The sequence below is a fragment of the Puma concolor genome, chromosome C2 (assembly GCF_028749965.1).
Source record: "Puma concolor isolate L17-30 chromosome C2, mPumCon1.1.hap2, whole genome shotgun sequence".
Classification (NCBI taxonomy): Eukaryota; Metazoa; Chordata; class Mammalia; order Carnivora; family Felidae; genus Puma; species Puma concolor.
Genome location: NC_141675.1, coordinates 100793208 through 100813300, shown reverse-complemented (window position 1 = coordinate 100813300; position 20093 = coordinate 100793208). Strand labels below are relative to the sequence as shown.

The 20093-nt window shown below is 39.8% G+C and overlaps 1 long non-coding RNA gene across 1 annotated transcript; it reads right to left on the bottom strand.

The window, feature by feature from the left end:
• Window positions 1-11058: 11058 nt before the first annotated feature.
• Window positions 11059-19835, bottom strand: LOC147577456 (uncharacterized). The gene is made up of 3 exons (XR_015240315.1): window positions 19697-19835; window positions 11458-11600; window positions 11059-11380 (listed from the first exon to the last, which is right to left on the bottom strand). It is a non-coding gene; the product is annotated as an uncharacterized LOC147577456 (long non-coding RNA).
• Between the last annotated feature and the right edge of the window lie 258 nt (window positions 19836-20093).

Sequence of the window (20093 nt, the reverse complement as noted above, 5' to 3'; positions counted from 1 at the left end):
TTTTTTGTTTGTCTGGGAAAGACTTTATCTCTCCTTCTATTCTGAATGATAGCCTTGCTGGATAAAGGATTCTTGGCTGCATATTTTCCTACCACTCCCTTCTCACTTGCCAAGTTTCAGTGGACAGGTCTGCTACTACCCTCATGTGTCTACCCTTGTAGGTTAAGGCCTGTTTGTCCCTGGCTGCTTTCAGAATTCTCTCTTTATCTTTGTATTTTGCCAGTTTTACTATGATATGCCATGGAGAAGACATATTCCTGTTACATCTGAAGGGAATTCTCTGTGCCTCCTGGATTTGGATGTCTGCTTCCTTCCTCAAATTAGGGAAGTTCTCAGCTATAATTTAAGTAAACCTTCTGCCTCTTTCTCTCTCTCTTCTTCTTCTGGAACTCCTATGATACGAATATTATTATTATTTAAAAAAAATTTTTTTTAACGTTTATTTATTTTTGAGACAGAGAGAGACAGAGCATGAATAGGGGAGGGACAGAGAGAGGGAGACACAGAATCTGAAACAGGCTCCAGGCTCTGAGCAGTCAGCACAGAGCCCGATGCAGGGCTCGAACTCATGGCCTGTGAGATCATGACCTGAGCAGAAGTCGGACACTTAACCGACTGAGCCACCCAGGCGCCCCAACGAATATTATTTTTTAATGAATCACTTAGTTCTCTAATTCTCCCCTCGTGGTCTACTATTTTCTTATCTCTCTTTTTCTTGGCTTCATCATTTTCCATAATTTTATCTTCTATTTCACTTATTCTCCCCTCTGCTTCTTCCATCCTTGCTGTCACTGCATTAGTTTATTTTGCACCTCATTTACAGCATTTCTTAATTCATAATGACTATTTTTTAGTTCCTTGATCTCTGCAGCAATAGATTTTCTGCTGTCTTCTATGCTTTTTTCAAGCCCAGCAATTGATCTTATGACTATTATTCTAAATTCTTGATCAGATATATTGTTTATACATGTTTTCAGCAATTTTCTAGCTGTCATTTCTTCCTGGAATTTCTTCTGAGGAGAATTCTTCCATTTCATCATTTTGCTAGTTTTCTGTCCCTTATGTGTTTTAATAGCTTGTTATGTGTTCTGCACCTGCGAGCACTACTATATTAAAAAGGGGTCATACACTGTACAGGGCCTGGCCCTACAGGAGGTGTTTTTGGAGTGTGTTATGTTCTGTCTGTTGTTGTGACTCTGGTTGTTTTACCTCCCTCTTCGTAGTGGTGGTTTGGACCTTCCACCAGGTGTGCTTTGATTTGTTCATTGAAATAACTCTGGAAAAAATTTTAAAAAGGGGGGTGGTGGTTAAAGAAGCCTTATCCCATACAAAGAGAGAAATGACAGGGGTGGGGAAAAATCAAAGAAAATTGACCAGGCAGAGAAACTATATGACTTAATCCATTGAAAGAGAGAGGAAAATAAAGAAGAAAGAGATACAGAAGAGGTGTAAAAGGAATAGATTAAATATGTCCACTTAAATGAACCAACAACCAGAATAACGAGGGAAGAAATAAGAGAAAGAGAAAGAAGACAGGAAAAAAATATGTATATATAAAATATATCATATATATATATATATATATATGATGTACATATATACATCACATATATATATAACACTGGTGATCAGTGTCAGTCTTGCTCTAGTAGATACACAGTTACCAGGCACAGAGGGGCATGCTTTGGTATAGGTGGATCCTGCCTCCACTGTGGGCCCCTTGTCCATTCCCTGAAGCCCCACCTTGTTGATGATGGGGAGAAAAGTTGTGACACCCCAGTATCTCCTCCCCAGACTGGGTGTCCCAAAGCACTGCATTCAGTCCATCTTCACAATGCTGCACCGGTGTGAACTGGCCGTTTTTTCCCGCTCCACAGTCTCCTGTGCCTCCCAGGCACTCGACTGGGATTCAAACCCTGATGTCTTAAAGGATTCTGCTCTGAGCACCCCGCTTCTGGGTTAGAGCCACTCCACCCTGCCGACAAAAGGCCTCTGGCTGGTGGTTGCAAGCAGGGTCTTTTGTCCTTGGAACGGTTCTTTGCCTTCTTCCCGCAGCACTCAAGAGAGGGGATTGCTTTCTCCCACTGCAGACTGTGCCTCTGAGCTAGTTACCCAGCCCAGGACTGGCTCCCCACCTTCCCAGGTGCACGAACAGGGCAGCTGGCCCCAGTCCAGAGAAAGCCCCACAGTTAGAAATTGGATCTTTCTCCATTTTTTCCAATCCCTGGTCTGTGGGTTTTCTCTTCTTCATATGTAATCCTACACTTCCACAGCCTCTCTTTCTCTTCGGTTTGTCTCTCCACAGAAGGGGATCCCTCCCCTCCATTCCTATGCTGCATGTTTTATCTCTTCCAGTTCTCAATCACACACCTATGGCCAACCAAGTTGTCCCAGTGGTCCCCTGGAGATGTCTCCATCACTCTGCAGCTTGGACTCTTAAAATTCCAAGTCCTCCGGCCTCAACATTGCTGTGTTTGAGAGACGAGAGAACTTCAGGTCCCCCTACTTCTCCACCAAGTTGACCAGCTCTATTATTATTAACTATTTTTTTTTTATAATAAGATCAATATATTTTTTGACTTCTCTTTCTCAAATGCTTTTGGAAAGCCAAATATGAAACTACTTACCTCATTTGAAATGTAGCATGTTTCAACATGATTTCTAAGAGGGAGTCCAGTTTTATTAATATTTTATATATCTGTGTAAATCTGTTTTTACTACTCATCATCTAATTTGCATCTTTAATACTTACTGTGCCTTTAAGAACAATGTGTTTTTTTGGTGTTGTTTCTGGGAAGACCTCAATACTAAACTACTGGTATGCAGTTAGTCATTTACAAAGTGTATTGGATCAAAACAAAACACCTTAAGGCCAAAGTTTTGTGCTCCAATACCATTCCCATGAGCCCTTCTTGTTACCCACAGCATGTTCCTATCATTGTGATATGGATTTAAAGAAAGCTTTTAAAAACAGCAGATTAGTAACATCTAAAATTCCTTGGATGGAACCATTACTCTCAACGTGATCCAAAACTGACATCACACAGAATCTTTTGTAAAAATTTCTGTTCTCGTGGCTACTCTTGTGGTGCAACATATTTATGTGAACCCAAACTTTTCAAAAGAAAACAACAATTGGAAAGATATCTATTTCTTCTTACTACTGTCTTCATAGTCTCACTTCAAATTTGTTGCCAGGCCCCTTTACAGCCATGGCCTCCTTGAAAGAGATATCTGCAGAGGGACTTAGGGACATTGAAATACAAACTTTAAAAAAAAAATTAAATGCACCTCCCAAATAGGGTTTTCTAAATAATTGCATCAATTTAAATAGAAATAGAAGTTTGTCTTCTGAAGATAGGGAAGTAAGTAGTCTTTTCTTTGATAAGCCCCTGTATCCACATATATACTCCAGGGTTCCAGGTCAGTTCTGTAGAGTTCCCAGATCCAGAGAGATCAGAAGTCTTCAAGAACAACAAGGTAAGAGAAGAGAAGGCATTCTTGCAAATGCCTCAAAAGCTCTTTCCATTTCACCTGCCACTTGTACACAGTTCCCTTTATTTACCATAGTCCTTAGTCCTGACCCCTTTGGGATTTACAACTATCATACACCTTGGTGTTAACTGTTATTTCTTTCTTTGTCATGAAGTTTAACATTATTTCATCGCAGGGGTCTGACTCTGATCATGGTAGAGCTCCATGTCCCCTTCAGTAGAGCTCCTTCAGTCCCTACTGCTCACCTGTAAATTCCTCTAGTCCCGTTCTCCCACAGAATAGCTATTTAATGCCTCCTCCAGCTCCAAGCAGGTATATTCCCAGCTGGTTTTCTCAGGGGAAGTTCACCCTTCAGGTTTTGGCAAGACATACCCAGTGCGTAATGAATACATAATGCATAATGAATGGAGGTGATGGTTTTAAAGGAATTAGCTGCCTAACCAATATGATATGACAGCCTATACTCCCTGTAACCTCTGTCATTCTCTCTCATTCTTTATATGCCTCAAGCTCTCTTTTATGCTGTACTTTTCTTCTTCATGGGAATATAATCAGAATGAGTTAAAGAGGAGATAGGAGCACATGGGTGGTTCAGTCGGTTAAGCAGCCAGCTTCGGCTCAGGTCATGATCTTGCAGTTCGTTGGTTCAAGCCCTGCATTGGGCTCTGTGGTGACAGCTCAGAGCCTGGAGCCTGCTTTGGATTTTGTATCTCCCTCTCTCTCTCTGCCCTCCCCTGCTTGCACTTTGTCTCTCTCTCTCTCTCTCTCTCTCTCTCTCAAAAATAAATAAACGTTAAAAAAATTAAGAAAGAGGAGAGATAATACAAAACCACAAGGACAAGAGTACAAGCACATACCGATACCTTCAACTGATAAGAAAGAAGCCAGAAAATCCACGAGGACCAGTTGAGAATAATAAACAAATTGTATACAAACATGTAAATTAATTTAACTCCTCTAACTATTTTAACAGAAAATATGTGGGTTTTATTTTTTTAATTTTTTTAAAAATATTTTATTTTTTAATAAACAGAGCATGAGCAGGGGAGGAGCAGAGAGAGGGAGACACAGAATCCAAAACAGGCTCTGGGCTCTCAGCTGTCAGCACAGAGCCTGGAAAATATGTGGGTTTTATAAAACATCTTGCAAAGACCACGCACAGAACGTTGTACTTTTCTTTGATCATTTGGCGACATCAAAAATGTTGTGTACAAATTACAAGTGAGGAAAACATTTGAGTACAGTGTAGGATTGGGATTTCCTAGGAATCCCCATGCTCTTTCCATCTCTCACTGGTACAAAAAAAAAAATCTTCTTGTGGGAATTGAAACAGGAGAAGTATGTTTATTCATACAAATGTGTTCTCCATTATCAGGAATTCTTCTAGAAATTTTGAGAAGTTTTGAGAAGAAGGCTTACGATTTTAAGAAAATACTAAAAATATTAAGGAGATAAATTAGGAAGTTAGTGATGATAAAGGAGTAGATTTAATAAGTATCAAATGAGAGATAGTAGATATCTTAAATAGGTCACAAAATCCTTACAGAAGAACCTAAAATACCAAAAAGATTATTTTTCGAAATTTGTAATTGGACAAAAAGAAAATACTATTTTTAAAAAAGAGGCCAAAACATCCATATAAAGAGATAAGTGATTGATTTCTCAGTTGCTGGGATCTTACAATGCCTTAATATCTAGAAATTTGGTAATATTGGGATACTTGGCCCTATAATTTCACTCTTTTTTTAAAAAAAATAATAAATAATTTGAGTAGGACCACTTAGAATTCCAAGACTTCTGAGTACATCTTGTGAATCTGAATATATTTGAGATGCTCTAGTTTCTCTAGCTATTAATAACAAGATGGGAGAGTGGGATCAGTAAACAAAATGGTTGGGAGAATCTCTGAGCTTTGGATTGGAGCAAAAGTGTGAGTTGCATTGAAAGACCACAGCCATATGGAAGTATAGCCTTCTGGAGTTTGGTTGCTGGGCCAATAACTTAAAATTCTTTGGGAAATGGAATAAAAGGAATTCTACTCCATAGTACAAAAGGGTTCCATTTACACAATTGAGAAGGGCTTTGTGGTTTTTATAAAACATGAAATAAGTAAAGAAAGGAAAAGAATTATAACAGAGACTGACATTTGTTTTTTGATATTCATTATCCTCCCCCCTCCTTTTTTAGTATTAAGAAATATACCTTTTAGCTTGGAATGTAGTAAAAAATATGTTTCAATCTCCCTTTCAGCTAGGACTAGCCATGTGATTAATTTGGAGCCATATGACATAAGTGGAAGCATTGTGTGACACTTCAGGACACTTCAAATCCTTAGATTAAAAAGCCCTCCCCTACATTCCCTCCATCCTGCTGATGTGATGGTTCGAACTCCAGCAGCCATGTTGAACCATAAAAACAAGGACCAACTCTTAAGCATGTTGAAGCAGAATCTTGGGGAAAGACTGGTTCTTTGAAGACTGTGAGGTTGTCATCATTCCGGGACTTATTATCTCTGAAATTGTTTTACATGAGAGAATGATACCTCTATCTTTTTAAGGCACTTTTTGTGTTTGTGGAGGTTGGATGGGAAGAAAAGTGGTCCATTTTATTCTCAGATGAACCTAATCCTAACTGATAGGTTTTATTTTCCCCTCCCCAGTACTCTGCTGGAATGTGTGTTGGATTTGGGGGACAGCTGGAGGTAAGTGGGGCAGTAATCAGGAAAGCCCATAGTTGGAAGGTTTGGCATTCTTTTGAGCTACAACCTATAGGCACAATTCTCTGGAGAAAAACTGAACAAGAAGCAAGTTACCTAGAAACTGAAGCAGTTTCTGGATTACCCGCTGAGATAGCCCCTGTTACCCTATTAAATAAAAGACATAGGGGCACCTGGTTGGCTCAGTCAGTTAAGCATCCAACTTTGGCTCAAGTCATAATATCATGGTTTGTGAGTTTGAGCCCTGCACTAGGCTCTGTGCTGACGGCTCAGAACCTGGAACCTGCTTCAAATTCTGTGTCTCCCTCTCTCTCTGACCCTCCCACTCATGCTCTGTCTCTCTCTCTCTCTCTCAAAAATAAATAAAAATAAATAAATAAATAAATAAAAACATAGTTAAATAATATCAGTGTAATTTTTCCTTTTTTCTCTTAATTCCAAACGTGTGTGTGTGTGTATGATTTTGAGCATATCACAGTTCTGATCTTCTCATGAAGATTAAATAAAGTGTCAGTTTTAGTATTTTTCATTTAAATGACTTACCCACAGTAAATCCTAAAACCTGAGTCCCTGGGTCTGTGTTCAATTTTAACTGAATAATGGCCATTTATTTATTTTTGAAGGCAAATTCCCCAGAAACATGGAGTCCCAGAAAAAAAAGTACTTATATAGTTGTGGCTCAAACTTCCGATTTGGGAAAAAACAGGATGACCGGTTGTGGTCATACTTTCTATGTGACTTAATATCTGTCGGGAAAAAATTATTTGATGTAGACACAAAATTATCTTCCACCTGGGAGATGGACTCTGTTTTGCCTCATTGAAAGATACCTACTAATGTAAAGATAGTGGAGTGGAATAACACTTCTGTTCACTCTTCTTTGCTGCTAGAATTTGAGTAGTTAGGTCATTACAAATTAGGCTAAAACTTTTAATGAAATTAACTAGCAAATTAACATCTGTCCTGATATCAATTATTCTTGTAAGTGAATTGCAAGGTGTTGCACTTTTATGTATTTTAAGCAAATGGGTCAAAACTACACTAAATCTTTTTGGAAGATTTGAAAAATAGTTCAGAAAACCCTACTTTCTAATTTTGTTGGTGTACTGAGAAAGAATAATTAATACTTGATAACATAAAATCATTTACAGCAACATTTAATGGAAGCATCATTTTCATAAAGCATTTTTCACAGTATGGGTTTCGTTTGAAAAGCAATTATTGTCTCACTCACTGATCAAATACTTTCTTGACCTTGAAAGAAGATGCTGAATTTACTTTCACAAGAAACTACCTTTAATGTAGCATACTGTCAGATCTGCTTAGATCATCATTGTTTTAATACAATTTCATGGTTGACAAGTTTATACTATGTTAAAAACAAGACAACAGGCCCCAAAAGGGGTTGCTGATGCTTATCCCCCCCCCCCCCCATCATCACACCGAGACCTAATTACAGTTTCAGCTTTCCCAGAAAGGAATCTAAACCAGTGGATCAGGAACCACTTGATCAACACTAGTTGGGTCATCTGCCTGATAGATTCCTGCCGTTGCCTAAGGGAAAATAACAGCAATAACCAGCCCAGCTTTTTGTCTAGTACAACTTCCTCATTCCTGTTCACTTCTTCCTACCAAAGTCTTTCATTTTGTACTGCTCCTCAGAGCTCCTTTCAATCTGTTAGATTGGGTGCTGCCTAATGCAAATCAAGTTTTGTTCAAATAAACTCAACATTTTTAATATGCCTCAGTTTATCTTTTAACAACTAAAACTAAGAAAAGAGTCAATTTTGTCCTGTTTTAGGATTTTCTTGTATTTATTTCTGTTAGTGTTATCTTCAGGATGTGGAGCATTGCAGAGATTTGGGGGTTGTGTTTTTTTTTTGCAAAAATATTTTTTGTGCTACTAATCTATTTTATTGGGGTTTGTCTGCGTGAAACCAAACACTATACATTGTAAGTACACTTATACATTTTTATACATATATTAAAAATTACAAATAGAAGATTTAATATTTTCCTCCCACACTTCAGTGAACTGTCTTGCACAGCCTGTGGTGTATCCAACCCATTTTGGACACAGCGAGGGAACTCAAAATCAACTCCACCTTACAGAGTCCATTCATTTAATAACTAATGGTGATATCATAATGTGAGGGTCCCCAAGCCCTTTCTAAGTTTCCTTATGCAACTAATATAATCCAGTTTCAATCCAGATACCTGATGAACAAGCCCATTCTTCTACCTACCAGTAATGGGAACCAATCTAAGATCGTGGACTCTATTTTGTTCCAGTTTAAGAGTATCTTGGGCTGGGAGGTGGATTCCAGCCCAGGGGCATTCCACTTCGGGTGCTACCTCTGGGTGGTAAGCCACTGAGAGCTAAGGAGAAGCTTGCTGTGAGACCTGAGCCCAGCACTCTGTGGCAGGGCCAATTCTCAATTCCAGCATTTTTACATCAGTGTTTCTTCCTTGTACGGACACACCCCACTCTACCTGCATGTCAGACCTAGAGCACAGAGTTAGGTTTGGCTCAGAAGTCTGCCAGTGCAGGCACCCAGAACCCCACCCTCCTCTTCTCCCTTCTAGCCCAGGGTTTGGGTCTCAAAACAGTCTTATGCCATCCGTTTCCCCCAGATAATGAAGCAATAACCTTCTAAGGATAGCCATCTAGAGTGATTCTAAAGAATATCCCTCATCTCAACCTCCTTCTAGGAAAGGTTAGCCTCGGTGAGTTCAAACTGCTTTTCTAGCTCCTTTCTTGCTGGAAGCAGGGAACACAAAAATAAATTTTATCTTCATCTGTGTCTGCACGACAATATTGAATACACACTGTGTTCAAGGCATTGTGCTGGGACATTGGCCGTCAACATTTCATTTAATACTCACATGAAGCTAAGGGGTGAATATGATTATTATCTTGGTTTCATAGATGGAGAAATTGAGGCTTAAAGAGGTTACAAACTAGCCCAATTCAAAAAATGGGGGCTCTGTAATGGAAACTCAGGCAATATTAACTTCAATGTCCATAATATCATCATTATACTAAATTACAATTTCATAATTATACTTATGGACAACAATCACTCTCTACCTAAATTATGCTCATGTGTATGATGGAATACTTTTCATTGATTAGGTGTGTTGGGAGAAAAGAAAGTATGTTATAATGGAAATTGGCAAAAGTTGCTGGGATAATATGAGAAGAGAGCCCCTAACTCTACCTAGAAAGAGATCAGAGAAAGATTCATCCAGGAGGAAAGTCTTGAGTTAATCCTTGGGGGATGAATAGATATTAGTCGAGGAATAAAAGCTGATGGGCATGCCTGGCAGAGGAGCCATTTATGCAAAGGTGAGGAGGCTTGAGAGTGTCTTGCATATTGGAGGACAACAAATAGCTTTCCACAGTCAAAGGACGAGAAATGGAACTTTACTGAATTGAAGAACAATAGGTAAGATGAGAAAAGAAAAGAAAAAAGGTAGAGGGGAAAACATGGAGTGCTTTGCATGATATGCCCAAGGACTTTGGATGTTTTCTGAGTGTGGCAAAAAGCTATTGAAGGAGTGAGCGTAACGTGATCACGTTTGCATCTTAGACAGCTCTAGAAATAGATTAGAGGATGGCATAAGGCTTAGAGCTCCGGATGGAAAGATTGTGTAAGTTTATGATGCCATTTTATTCTAAAACTCGGGGAGACATTAAAGATGTGGCCTGAGCCACTATGATAGACACGCAGACCATTTTTCACATTTTCAATTTGAGGGCTTGAACCAACCTCGGTTTTCTTAAGGCCATTCCCTCCCTCACTGACTCATTTCTTCATTCAACAGATATTCATTTGGCATGAGTTTCCAAGAACTGAGTTCAGAACTAGAGCAAACTTTTCCCATCAAGTTCACCTCAGGACAAACCCACATCCTTTAAGCTAAGCCAGACTAGACAGACTCTTCCACCTGGGGCTGAGAGAAGCTGGGGCTGCATTCATGCATCTCTCTCTCTCTGCCCTCCCTCTGCACTTACCTTCCTGCAACCATCTCACCACCAGGATCCAAGCAGGAATGCCAACCACAGGAACGCTGACCCACGTAGAGTGCCCGCCTTCCAGATAAGCCATGTGTGGCGATGAGGTGATGAGGCGCTGGGCAACCCTCATGCCAAAACCCTGCAGAACTTTCTGCAGAGGGGTTTGCAGATGATTGTGGGAGAAAAACTTCCTTGGAATTGCATTGGCAAATACATGTCAGCATCTTTTCCTTATCAGATAAATTGGAAGAGAAGTGAAAATTTCTATGTGGTTTCCAGAGATAACATTTCAAAGAAAAGCCACATGGTAGCAACAAAAAGCACTGTGATCATCCCAGCTTTCCAACCAAGAAAGCTCTGCCTTCCTCAGGGTCAGAGTAGGAGCCAACATAGCCCAAATATGATTTCTCTACTTTTACATCATGCTCTTTCCAAATTCTTCTTGGTGACTGTTTTCATAGCCCCAGTAACAAAAATTACTTGAGGAACTATGTGCACAAAACACTGAATAAGACACAGAAGACACAAGAATTCATACAAGAGCATTGCTGTCCTTAAGGACTTCAGTCTAATTGAGGCAGACAAAAGGTACATAAGGAAAAACTAATACACAATAAAGTAGGGCTTGCTATGGATTAAGTGCATGGTACACATAATGGTTTCATTGGTTTCATAAAACAGAGGAGATTTATCTGAGATTAAAAGGAACAGGAAGAGTTCAGATTATCACAGAGAGGAATGGGCCAGGAGGGGCTCACCGAAAGAAAATGTGAAGTCTAGGATTAAAGAGTAACTATAGCTAACATTCACAGATTGCCAGATCCCATTCTCAGCACTTTATACATATAAATCGATTTTATTCCTTACAATATCCTTCCGAGATACATACACATATGTAAACCCAAATTCTAATAACAAAACAATCATGAGTGTTTTTCATGTTCTTTATGTTTGGCCTCTTAATTTATCCCTCTCTCTGACACCGTGTTTCTTGCTCCTTCTTTCCTCTGCCACAGGTCAGAAACAGAGGACGATGCCAAGGGCCATCCCGAATGGGGTCATTCTGGGTCATTCCGTGCTGTCCTGCTGAGGTGAGAACACTGGGCCAGTTACTTCCTCCCCAGTGTGGCCACAGCACCCTGTTTCTCCTAAAAAGGAATAGAGAAAAGAGGGGTGAGCAGAATGGGGAAGTTGGTTTTGTTTCAGGTGGAAGATAAACACTAACCAATGAGTGAGCCTCAGTTAAACGGACAATATTCTGGAACAAATCCACAGGACTCTTTTCCACCCCAAAACTTGTTAGCAAAACAATGATCTCACTCCAAGGGGCAGAGAGCAGTTAGATGAGGACTCCAGCAGACAAGCTTCCTGAAAAGAAAAAAAAACAATTAGTCAACATCTGAGATCCCGAAATCTGCCTTCTTCCCCTAAAAGAAGTCTCTTGGGGGAAAGGCCAGGGACTAGGGTCTCCACTCCAACTCCAGCTCTCTTTCAAAGGACATCAGACAAAATCTTCACACATGTATTGAGATTTTTTTTCCTTCTATTTTTGTTCCCCTTTCCCACCCTGAGCTGTTAGTATTTTGAAAAGTTTTCAATCCTATGGCACTCATTGGCACCCTTCTGACAGCTCATATGTGTCCGAGTGCTCTTTAGTGCACTTGGCTCTCCCAGAGGTCAACCTCGCTTCTTTCAGATAATGTGCAGAGGGACTCATGCCAGGAGTGGGAGAAAACTTCTCTTTTTCTCTTATAGTTCAGATAAGGCTTCCTTCCAGAGCCCCGCACTGCCAGAGAGCCCAGAAGAGGCATCGTCAAGGGCAGGATTGCTACAAGCAATCTTCAAACTGCATAGAAGAGACCCTTTTCTGTAGCCTCCCCTCCCTTGCCTGGGACAAAAGCAGGAATATGGACAGTGCCCCTCTCCCATCCTCTACTGTCTCTGAAGAGGTCATGTTTATTTAAGGCACTCACACTGAGGTCTCCATTTAAAATGGTTCAGAGTTCTTTGGAAATAAGAAAAGAAAACCAAACAATTGTTCAGATTTCTCTGGAAATAAAGGCAATACTAAGTCCTTATTGCTCAACATAAATATTGTTGACGAATGAATGAAAGTCTTTGCTGCTGGCATGCCACATAGAAATGGAAACTGATTCTCCAGAGAAGAGAAAGGGTCAACAGGAACTAACCTTAACCCTAACCCTGATCCCAGAGACTAGAGAGGAAGGAGAAGAATGGAGGGGGGATAGGGTAGCTGGGCATGTGGCATAATTTGCCACTTGGAGATTCTGGGGAGCTTTGTGATGCAAGGCCCAGACATGGGCACATGGAGTGAGGGCCCTCTGCTTCCTGGGTGGCTACAGGGTCGGACAAGACAGTTCAGCCTGGATTAGCAGAAGAAGCAGAGTGGAAGTTACGGCAAAAAGTTTTCGATCGCCAGGGGTTGTGACAAGCTGGCCTTGGATGCTCAGACAGAATATCTAGAATGATAGTTTAGTAAATCCTAAACCAGACAGTGCTGATCCATATCTAGTTTATAACTTTAGGTGTCCTCATGATTTTCTAGAAAAAAATTATCACATGTTTTAATTGCCTTTTTGAGTCCTCAGTCTTTCTCCAATGCTCCTTGTTAAATTTTTATTTGAATCTCTTCTCCTTTAGCCATCTTGCAATTGAATCCTCATTTTGAGATAATTGTCTTTTTCTTCCATTTCTTTCCTAAATTCAATCAATACTCATTTCATTTCCTCTGAACTGGGTCCCCCCTTCCCCTTCTATTTTTGGTCCATTTTTTGTTAAAATTTGATTCCTCTCAAATACTGGTAAGTAAGGCTTGAAGCTGGTGAAGGGGCAAATCCCATGGGTACCTGTGGAAGCAGGGCCATGCAGAGAAAGCAGCATTTGCGAAGGCACTCAGGCAGGAACAAACGGGGCTCATTTGAGGAAAATCGAGGAAGCCAGCACGGCTAGAGCAGAGGAGCCACAGCTCTTACTATGTGTCAGGCTGCTGTGAGGGCTTTTTAAATATTAACTTATTTTGTCCTCACAACACTCCTGTGAGCAAGCTATGATCATTAGCTTCATTTACAGATGAGGAACTGAGACACAGACCAGTTACATTATTTGCCCAAAGACACACAGAAAATAGAGTCAAGACTTGAATCTGTGTACTCTGTGGGGAGAGGAGGAGGAGGAGGAGAAAGAGGAAGAGGAGAGAACAAAGGAAATGGGGTGCCACACCCTGCAGGGTCTTGCAGAGCATTTCGGGGGTTCTGGTTTTTACTCTGAGTGAGATGGGACATCATGGGCAGATTTGATCAATGGAGTGACATGATTTGATTCACACTGTGAAAGGATCCCTCTGGCTGCTGGGTTTAAAACAGACTGTAAGCAGGGAGACCTGCTAGGAAGCTGTTAAAGTGATATGGTGAGGTTGCCCAGATGAGCTGATGTTCATGAATTCAGATTTTTTTTTTAATGTTTGTTTATTTATTTTGAGACAGAGAGTGCGTGTGCGAGCAGGGGAGGGGCATAGAGAGAGAGGGAGAGAGTGAGAATCCCAAGCAGGCTCTGCACTGTCAGCGTGGAGCCTGACATGGGACTTGAACTCACGACCCATGAAATCATAACCTGAGCTGAAATCAGGAGTCAGTTGCTCAACTATCTGAGCCACCCGGGTGCTCCAAATTCTGACTTTTCATATAAAATAGCCACCCCGTTATAGCACATTGGCAACTAGTTCAGGCCTTTGTAAAACATTGTGATCGCTAATCAAAAGACATGTCTACAGGTCCGTCTGCCCTGCACACACATCTCTGCTCTTACAGGACAGGACCTTGCAGCCTGTGCCTCTCTCCTTCTTTCCCAAGCCCTAACTGTTCCTCTCCATTTGAAAATGGATGTGCCCTGAATGAATCAGCTTAGTCATCGCTGGAGTGAGGGGGCGACACAGCAAAGAAGAGGCATAGCATGACTGTCCCATCGGGGATTTCACTTCCTTTCACAGTGTTTATTCTGCTCCCACACCTCACTCTGCACATACTGTTGGAGAGAGGCCCCATCTGCTTTCTCTTCCTCCCTCTCCACCCCTTACTCTCCCACATGCAATCACGGAGAGGGGGGGTGGCAGGGCAGTCCAAATTGGTGGAGTGGCTGAGATCCTCCTCATTCTGTTTTTCCCACCCTTGGAGACCTGAGATTGGGAGTTATAAATGCCTCCTCTTTCAATGCTGCCTTCACATTGCAGACTGTTTTGTAAGCCCAAGTAGGGCAGCCATCCAAAGCTTATGGAGAGGGGAGGACTATCCAAGCCTTTTTATCTCCTCTTTAACAGAACCATACAAACTGAAGCCCACTAGCCACCAGGAGATATTCAGTATCAGTCTGAGAAAATCTCAGTGAGATTCCTGAGGGCTGCATTGAGCTTGGGCCTTTGCTGCAGTACCTAAGAGCTGAGGTTTTATCTGGGAGAAGGTCCTTGCCTGTGCTCCATGCATTTCTTTTAGATATGGTCACAGCAGCAGCACATAGTCACGTCAGCCTCAGGAAGTTGGCAAAGATTTCTTATCAGGATACAGGTACGATGCTATCTTCTTAGCAACTAACATGAGAATGACTTTGGTAGGCTTGGGAGGAGGGTAAGAGCCATGGATTAAGTTTTAAGTGGAGAAGTAAAATAAACGGAAAGCTGGGACCAAGCGTTGCAGAACAGAGATGAGGAAGGACAGGAGACTGGCTAGGGAAGGAAGGAGAGGCTTAGAAGTTGGGTAGTTGTGTGATGTGAGGAACTGAAGAAATGCTATGTGTCGGGAGGTGTCACTCTTTCCCACGAATCCCCAGATCTTCCTGAAAACAAAACAAAAAAAATTCTGGATTTTCTCAGTGTGATTGAATTTCTTGTGAAAGCTGGTGAGGGACTTTGATTATCAAGGTTGGCCTGGGACAGAAAGAGTCAACCTGCACAAATGAGGGAGGAGTCAAGGTCTTGGCTAAACTCTTTGGTGGTATATCATGCACAGAGCCAGGTGGACCCTCTCAGGACAGGCACACAGCCAGATCTGGATGTCTTGGGCCCTTCTTTCCGGACGTCATGCAGACCTTCCCCTTGGGTCCCTGGAGGTCTCCCCTCTTGTCCTAACAGTTCTACTTCTAGCTAGTTAGCTCAGTTCACAACCATTTGAGAATTTTGTTTGAGAGGTCACACAGTGCAGTGGTCAAGAGTAAACATACTAGGACCAGATAGTCTGGATTTAAATCCTGGCTTGGCTAGTTTTGGCAGTGAGCCTTTGATTAAGGCTAACACTGCCTCAGTTTTCCCAACTATAGAATGTTATAATGTGTTCTATAGCTTACAGGAATGTTGTGAGTATTAAACAAGTGAATATATGTGAAGTACTTAAAATTATACCTACTTCGTGGGAAGCTTTCACTAAGTATACTTGTTTATTACTACTTAATACTGGGAGGAATAAGGACGTTTAGCCATAATACAAAAACTTTCATGTTTTTGATCACTGAATTCCTTTTTAATATTTCAATCTACAGTCATAATTCTCTTTTATTTAAAAAAATCTGTTTCTGAGGTATAATGGACATATAATAAACTACACATATTTAAAATAAGCAATTTGATAAATTTTGAGAATATATATATAATATACACCCCTAAGACAACCATCCAAATCAAGAAAGTGAACATATACATCACCCCAAAAAGTTTCCTTGTGGTCCTTGGTAGTCTCTCCTTCCCAGTCCTTCACACTCCCTTCCACTTCCTGTTACCAGCAAACTACTGATTTGCTTTCTGCACTACAGTTTAGTTTGCATTTTCTAGAATTTTATATAAATAGAATCATACACTAGGAGCTCTTTTTTGTGTCTTCTTTCACTCAGAATGATTATTTTGATGTCTATCCATGTTGCTGCTTGTATCAGTAGTTCATTCCTTTGTATTACGGAGTAAGTAGCATTCCATTGTATGGAGGTACCATGATTTCTCTATTCCCCTGTGGATAGACATTTGGATTGTTTCTACGTTTGGGCTACTACAAGTATACCTACTCGAGTATGTGGGTACAAATCTATGTGCGGACATTGTTTCTCTAATGTAAATACCTAAGAGACAAATGGCTAGATCATAAAGTACAGATATGTTTAACTTTTTAAGAAACTGCCAAACTCTTCCAAAGAGCTGTGTCACTTTTACATTCTATACCTTCATCAATACTTGATATAGTCAGTCTTTTTAACTTTAGCCACTCTATTAGGTATGTAGTATTATCTCATTAGGATTTTATTTACATTCTCCTAATGAGTAAAAATGTCAACTTAATCTTGCCAGTTACTTACTTGTCACCTATATTCTTTGGTGAAGTGAAGGGTTTATTCAAGTATTTGTCCCGCTTTTTATTTTTATGTTATTTTATTTTATTTTATTTAAATTTTTCATGTTTATTTTAGAGAGAGAGGGATCACAAATGGGGCACAGAGGCAGAGGGAAAAAAAAATCTAAAGCAGGCTCCATGCTCAGTGCAGAGCCTGACGTGGGGCTCAATCCCAAGACACTGGGATCATGACCTGAGCTGAAATCAAGAGTCAGAGGCTCAACCGACTGAGCCACCCAGGCACCCTACCCAACAATTGGGTAGTCGGCTTTCATATTCTTAGCTTGAGAATTCTTTCTGTATTCCAAATGCAAGTTTTTTGTTGTTGTTGTTTTTTTCAGATACGTGCTTTGCAAATATTTTATCCAAATGTGTGGCTTGAACTTTCATTCTCTGAGCAGTGTTTTACAAAGAACAAAACGCTTAATTTTTATTAATGCCAATTTATGTTTTTACAATCCTCCATGGGTTATGGTTTTGGTGTTGGATAAAAGAAAATTTTACCTAATCTAAGGTAGCAAAGATTTTCTTCCATGTTTTATTGAGAAGTTCTATAGCCTTGGTTTTGCATTTGGGTCTATGATCCATCTTCAGTTAATTTTTTATATGGTATGAGATATGAATCAAACTTCATTTTCTGTTTGTTTTGCATAAAGGTATCCAATTGTTACAGCATGGTTTGTTTTTCTTTTTTTAATTTGTTAATATGGTTAATAAATTGATTTCTAAATATTAATATAGATTAATTAATTAATATTAATTCTAATATTACATTCATGGGATAAACACAACCTGGTTATAATATATTATATTATTTCTTTTTCTATTATTTCTTTTATTATTTCTATTATTGTTGGATTCGTATTACTAAAATTTTGCTTAGAATTTTTGCATCTGTATTCATGAGGGATATTGTTCTGTGGTTTTCTTTTTTATGTAATGTCTTTGTCTGGTTTTTGAATCAGGATAATAGAAGTCCTTCCTCTTCTATTTTTTGAAAGAGTTTGAGAAGGATTGGTGTTAATTTTTCTTTGAATATTTGGTAGGCTCACCTGTGAAGCCATCTGATCCTGAGCTTTTCTTCACTGGAAAGCTTTTAATTACTGACTCAATCTCTTTACTTGTTATAGATTTATTCAGATTTTGTTTTATTCAGATTTCCTCTTGAGTCAGATTTGCTAGTTTTTGATCCTTTGGTTAATTAGGAGTATGTTTTTTAATTTTCACGTATTTATGAATTTCCAGAATTTCTAGAATTTATTGATTTCTAATTTTATTCCACTGTAGTCAGAGACTATATTTTGCATGACATAAATTATTAAAAATTTTTTTGATCTGGGTGTATTAGTGGGTGTACCCACTAAGGCAGGTCTAAATTAAAGTTCCCGCAATAACCCTATGGACTTTGTCAAGTTTTGCTCTTGGCTGTTTGGAATTTCTTTCGAAGCAAAGTCAGCTTTTGCAGGCAGCATGTAGCCTATGAGGGCTGGGCTCAGCTTTCCTATCTGGGTTTCCTCTTGGCTTAGACCACAAATCATTTGGCTGGGATAAAGTTAGGAATGTCCTTTTTTCTCTGGTTGGTGGAGCTAAAAGGCATCCCAATTCCAGACATATTGAGCACTAGGTGGATATGAATGGCATATTTAAACTTACCAGGTTACTTTGTAAGAGTGTTTTCCAAAATTTAAATGTGTGTCAAGATAGATGTGGTTGTATTTCTGATGTTGAATTTTTTTTTCATTACAGGTTTTGTTTCTATACCTGGCAGCCAGCCAACATCCTCTTCACTGACTGTGTTGAAATTAGAACAATAAAACATTCCTTTCCCTTAGAAGTATCAATGAGATTTCCCTTCATAACAAGGCTGTATTTCCTGGACTTTGCCAACTCATTGGCATGTTTGGGGGTGTTTTTTTTCCTTATTCTTTGATGACCTTAGATGTAGGAGTTCATAGAATAGTGCACTCAAATATGCTGAGGCAAGTACAATTTAGAGTCTACTTTGGGGTTATTTATCTGGGGAAATAATCTAAGCCAATGAAGTTGAGATCAAATTGAGTTTGGCAAATAGAAGGGAAGTAAACTAGGTAAGGAGAACACATTGGTACCTAGAATAGTCTGCAGGTTCCTCCTTTGGCATGCCACATGATCATAGTCAGGTTAAAGGAACTCTTAGAGGCTCTGTTTTCACTACTTGGAAACAGGAAAATCCAACCCAGCTTCTAAGGGTCGTATAACATTTGCCACAGATAAAAAGACCCTATTCTTTTTTCACTGTGTTTCCTTAGCAGCTGTCACCCAGCAAATGGGAATACCATAGTTATGATTATGTTTGACCCATAGTACTTCCCTGAATTCATGAACCAAGAACATAAATTAAATGTTTCCTGAAAAGTTAACTTTCTATTAAATATAAAGTTAAGGAATTAATACCTAGTTACACACTGCATCAGAAAGGTTTGTATAAAGTAGAAACACAAATGACTACAACTACATGTAGACTGTTGCTTACCAGTAAATTCAACTGTTGCAATAAGCATTTAACTGAATCCAACTCTAGTTCAAACTCTGAGGCCTAAAAATCAATCTCACCCTATTTCCTTCCTAGATTCAGAAACTGATATCCTAGATTCAGTCATATAAATACAAGTAAACAAATGTGCACGCACATGCACACATGGTGGCTGTGTCCTATGGTAAGAACAAGAAAATTACAGAATATATGCAATTATAGATGCCATTTAGATCCTTTAACTGTTTCTGAGTAAAAACTATCTGCCCTTAACCAAAATGATAAGGAAAAGAGTAAAAATCTGTTGTGCCTGTGAACAAGCCTGTGAAGGTTTTATTGTAAGCCTCTACCCCATCTCTTGCCCTTGAGGAAGATATAGTGTAGGTATCTCAACGGCAAAAAGCATTAGGTAAAAAATGACCTGAAGTGAAGAACTGAAAACCATGAGGAGGCAGAAAACATCTGGAGGTAGTCACTCTGCAATGAATAGACCATATACCACCCTGTCTCACCCTTGTACTTCTAAAGTCATCAGTATGGCTCCTGGTATTCATAACAGGGAAACTTACCACAGGGTCTGGAGAAGGGATAAAGCCAGGATCAAATAGCTGCTGCTCTCCTCTGTCTCTGCCCCAACACCAATTTTGGTTGGAGGAAGCTGAGCTCCAACCACCACGAGAGCTCTCAGGCATCTCCCATCATCTCACTCACTACACTTGAAAAGTCCCTTAACTGATTTGGTCTCAGCCCTTTCACTCACAAAACAAGATGATTGGCCCAGGGGGTCCTAATGTTGGTTCAAGGTCTTAGACCCAAAGATCTTAGAACTAGAGACAATCACCATGAATCAATGATGCAAAATGTTAAATAATGAATACAAAACAAAAACTATTAAAATAGTAAGAAAAAGAGTCATAAAGTGAAACAGAAAATAAACAAGTTAATGACAAAGATTTGTTTTGCAAC